This window comes from Octopus bimaculoides, chromosome 11 (assembly GCF_001194135.2).
Source record: "Octopus bimaculoides isolate UCB-OBI-ISO-001 chromosome 11, ASM119413v2, whole genome shotgun sequence".
NCBI classification, from domain to species: Eukaryota; Metazoa; Mollusca; class Cephalopoda; order Octopoda; family Octopodidae; genus Octopus; species Octopus bimaculoides.
Window position 1 is genome coordinate 72,571,496 of NC_068991.1, and position 5,326 is coordinate 72,576,821.

Consider the following 5,326-nt stretch of genomic DNA (forward strand, 5'->3'; position numbering starts at 1 on the left):
ATGTATGTATGTATATGTATATGTGTGTGTATATATATTTATATATATATATATATGCACCATCATCATAACGTATTGAAAACACAACTGTTCTAGCTTTAACTTTTTATTTCATTTAAGTTTTTCATATTTTTGTATGGGGTTTTTTGCAGTTTCTTTGAAACACTTAAGCTTCCAAATCCAAACTTTCACAGTCTCATCTTCAGGACGACACAGTGCTGCAGTCTCTTTACAAGTAAATAATACTTACATAATTAGTGTAGACATTACTGCCACAGTCTGAATTTTAGACTGTCATATTATACATCATCAAGTACATATTTTTGTTAGTGATTACAATATACTATCTATATTATTTATCTTAATATTATTCTGTTTCCATCATTAATCCTGTATTTTTTTTTTTTTTGTGAGGAATTCTATACAAGGTAGACATATTGTTTACTAATGTTTTCCTATCTCATTTTGTTTTATATCATGAAGCATAATATACTGCACTTACTCCTTGTTGCAAGTGCATAGTGAACTGACTAGAGACTATTGTATTTGTATGGCCAATATGACAGCTAGGGTTATGAAGTTCACAACTTTCATATTAGCAATCAAATCAATAAACCCATTGATCATTAGTAGCTTCTTGCATTCTTGTTTATTATTGATAATTTTGTCTTTAATTTTAATGTCTTAGTAGTATATAATTAATGTCAGCTTATATTTGGATGTGGTGCATTTAGTGTTCTGTTTTATGAGGCTTTTCACAATGTGTTCATTTATTCTATTGATACATTATTTACATTATTTACATTTGATGGATATTTGTCCTCATCTTGTTTGTTGTTAACACAACGTTTCAGCTGATATACCCTCCAGCCTTCATCAGGTGTCTTGGGGAAATCTCGAACCTGGGTTCTCATTCCTAAGGTATTTTATGATGTTGTTGGGGTTAGTAGCCTGTGCTCTTAATCACTATGCCATATGCCCGTGGGCAATAGCATAGTGGTTAAGAGCGCGGGCTACTAACCGCAAGATTCCGAGTTCAATTCCAGGCTGTGACCTGAATAATAATAATAATAATAATAATAATAATAATAATATCGAAAAATACCTTAGGAATGAGAACAACAAACAAAATGAGGACAAATATCCATGAAATGTAAATAATGTAAATAATTCTTCATCACTTAAATATAGAACTGTATTATTCTATTGCTTGTGTGCATTTGATTCGTATGAATAGATTGTAGAGCCTTAATGCTTGTAGTTTCTGATTTATTTATTGCATTGTATTTATGATTGTATTATTTCTACGGCTGGGTCTATTAGTTTGTCAGAATACCTGCTGCCAATTAGTGTTTGCTTTATTCTGTAGATTCCTTTAGTGCTTCATTTGTCAAGGACAATCTGTTGAGGGATTTCACCTCTGGCATTTGTATCTGTGTGGGCATTTACATTTTCATCCAAGTAAAGGTGTTTGGCATCACACAAGTCAACAGGCATGATTTGCACTTTATTTTTCTATATGAGTAGTTATGTCTAGAAATGGAGTCACTGTATTGCTAGCAGGGCATTTGTTCCTGAAATATAGAAAAGTTCCGTAGCTTTCCCTTTTTGTATTCTTAGAAACCCTCTTTCTTCATTACTTAATATTTATACCATTTTAAATGAATTTTCATATGGAGTTTCTTTCTTCATCACCTACGAAGAGAAAAGACCCTGTTTGTCAACATTTCAGGACTAGAAACAATAGAAATCATATGAAATAATACAGGGTCCACCAAAATTAACTATACATTTTTATTTCAACATGATAAATGTAACATAGAAGAAATAAGCTACTACAATACAGAAAGTAACACAGGGTACACTAAAGTTTGTTGCAACATAAAACGTGATGTTTATTAAAGCTCCGTGTGCTCTCCGTGGAGCTCAATGCACTTTGTTAATCTTTCAGGGACCAAGCGGTATACTCTGGCGCACAGCTCCAATGGCACTTGAGCAATGGCAGCTCGTATTTGTTCCTTAAGTTCAGCAATGTTGCAGGGCTTTGTTGAGTAGACTTTCTCTTTGAGAACGCCCCACAGGAAAAAGTCGGGTGGGGTCAAATCCGGCAAACGAGACAGCCACTCAAGCAGTCCTCACCTGCCAATCCATCAACCGGGCAGGTTGGCATCCAGCCAGTCTCGCACAAGCGTAGCATAATGGGCCGGTGCCCCATCCTGCTGAAAGTACAGACCTTCTGCTCCATCCTGCTATTGTAATAACAGCAAAAGCAGCTTCTGTAGAACCATTTCAAAACTGCAATCTTTTGCTCTTTTGTTAATCGGGTGGACATAATCGATATAACAGTATATCTGAAATAGGGGGGGGGGGAGAAATAAAAATATAACATTTCAGCTTTCAAATGACATATTAAATAGAAAAATTGAATAAGTATCGACAAAGTTACAAGCAAAAGAAAATATATAGTTACTTATGGTGGACTCTGTATTTACAAACATCCAATAATAAATCCACTTGGCATATCAGCGGATTATTAATGAAGAAATGGTTCATGTTCCATACAACAGAAATACTCTTTCACTGTTCACATGGGTTCTTTCTTATGGCTCACATTTGCATCCTTATATGTGGTCAGAGTAGTAGCAAACTGATGCCAAGATACAAACAAGCAGAATATTCCAAGAGTGTGGGCAATAAATTTGTTTAATGGAGAAACTGGAAAACATTAAAGAAATCAAAAGAAAACATAGAAAATAATTCCATATGAGATTTTAGTATCCAGGAGAGTTAAATTAAAACTTCTAGTAATACAGTGACCATATTTCTAGATATAAAGCATTCAGAAAGAAAATAACAAATAAATACACCACATCTCTTTTCACTAAAGAGACAATGGAAACATGCGTAATGTTTAACACAGATACTGAATGATGTCAGTGGTGGAACTGTTACTTTGGAGGGCATTTAAATTCTCTTCGACTAGTGAAGCTCTCTGCATAAGGAAATCTACAGGAAATAACAACGGCAAACACTAACCAACAGCTAATATCCAAACAAACTAATAGAACGAATCACAGAAGTGTGAATATAATGCAATAAATACATCTGTTAACTTACACAAACTATCATAAAGTGTGTTATATGAATCAAATGCATGGTAACTATGAAATGGGTGAGCACATTATCAAAACCTTTATAAGCAAGGCACAAAATACATTACATCAAGCCATAAAACTATCATTAATGACATGCTACAAAAATAATAAAATGGAAAACCTTATCAATAAAAATTCCAATGGATGTAAGACTGCAGACAAGCCATTAATTATCAACAGGGTTTATTACAAAATTGATTGCTAACATGGAAGTTGTGAACTTCATGACTCTAAGTAGTTGTATGCTGTCAACTTAATGTGACAGTCCCATGAAGGTAATAATAATGACACAGGAAATGCGTCAAGGCCGACAGGAAGTGGTGCAGCTTCCTAAGTCTAAACAACAGTAGTATTATTCCCTTCATGGGACTGTCAACATTAAGTTGACAGCATACAACTACTTCAACGTATCGCTACTGCATAAATCTCTATGAGAGATTTAGAAATGTATTATTTCTAATTCATGACTCTAATTGTTATATTGGCCATGTAAGTATAAAACTCTACTGTTGGTCCATCATGTATTTTCTGTGAGTAGCAATTGCAATGCATTATATTCCACCAAAAATAAAAAAGCTAGATGGGAAAACATTAGCAGATAAGACATCAATCCTATACAGAATTTGTTTGCCATGAAAGCAAACTAATGATGAAAGAAATGCAAATACCAAACAATGATGGTAAAATAAGATAACGTATACTAATCACAAACAAAAACAATACCCAGTTTATGATGTTTAATTTTAACCCTTTAGCATTTAAACTGACCATATCTGGCTAAAATGTTCTACTTGTTTAATGCTCAAACAAACCAAATCTGGTCTCTTACACCTATCCTACAATGTCACCGAAATCTCAAAGCTACATGATAATGCATGATTAATTCGAGAGGATGTTAATATATAAGCTTAACATTTAACAGAATAATCTGAATGCTAAAAGGTTAAAGACCAAAACTTCAAATTCTGGCACTAATGTCTGCATCAATCATATAGGTGCTGTTTTTTATAAACAGACAGCAACACACACCAACATTCCTTCATCCTGAAGATGAAATCTCGAAGGTTTAGAAACGTCTGCTAACAAATTGCAAAAAATTAATATGAAAATATGAGGGAAAAGACTTGGATAAAAACGCAAAGTAGAACTCAGTCATGTTTCCAATACAATATGTCTAAAAGAGAAACTGTTCCAGCATATGTATGTGTATATATATATATATATCATCATCATCGTTTAACGTCCGCTTTCCATGCTAGCATGGGTTGGACGATTTGACTGAGGACTGGTGAAACCGGATGGCAACACCAGGCTCCAATCTAATTTGGCAGAGTTTCTACAGCTGGATGCCCTTCCTAACGCCAACCACTCAGTGTAGTGGGTGCTTTTACGTGTCACCCGCACGAAGGCCAGTCAGGCGGTACTGGCAACAGCCACGCTCAAAATGGTGCATCTTATGTGCCACCTGCACAAGAGCTAGTCCAGGGGCACTGGCAACGATCTCACTTGGCTTGCCGGGTCTTCTCACGCACAGCACATTTCCAAAGGTATTTGTATTTATAATTATAATTATATATAAACATTTTATTTATAACAAAAGGGCTTAATATATGATGCAGAGTTGAATATTTATTATTCAACTACTGACAGTCACTTCAGAGTTTTGCTAAGGGTGGCTTGTCAAAGTATTTGATAGACCACCCCCTGTGAAAAACAGCATAGTAATTATCAACCTTTTGGTATTGTGTGTGTGTGTGTGTGTGTGTGTGTGTGTGTACAGATGGAAGAGAGAAAAAAAACTACTGAATAAATAGAGTTCATTAATTTATTTTGAATCGATGACTTGTGTCAATGTTAGGCCAAGTTTCTCACTTCTAAGCATTTGTTCAGGCAACAAACGGACTGTGTTTCACAGAGATAGGGAACTGGGAGTAGCTACAGTGTGATTTTATCAACCGCAAGTGAATGCAAATATACCATGTCATCATCATCATCATCATCATCATCATCATCATCATCATCATTATCATCCTTGTGATCATTGTCATTGTCAGCATCACCATCATCATTGTCATCATGACCACCACCACCACCACCACCACCACCACCACCACCACCATCATCATTTCCCATCTATTCCTCATGCTGGATGGGTTACCAGGATCCAAGTC

At 35.2% G+C, this 5,326-nt stretch overlaps 1 protein-coding gene across 10 annotated transcripts in view; it reads left to right on the forward strand.

Annotated features, from left to right (window-relative positions):
* Nucleotides 1-5,326, forward strand: part of LOC106875082 (serine/threonine-protein kinase BRSK2) — a 305,025-nt gene that overhangs the window by 290,954 nt on the left and 8,745 nt on the right. The gene's annotated exons all lie outside the window — the stretch shown is intronic.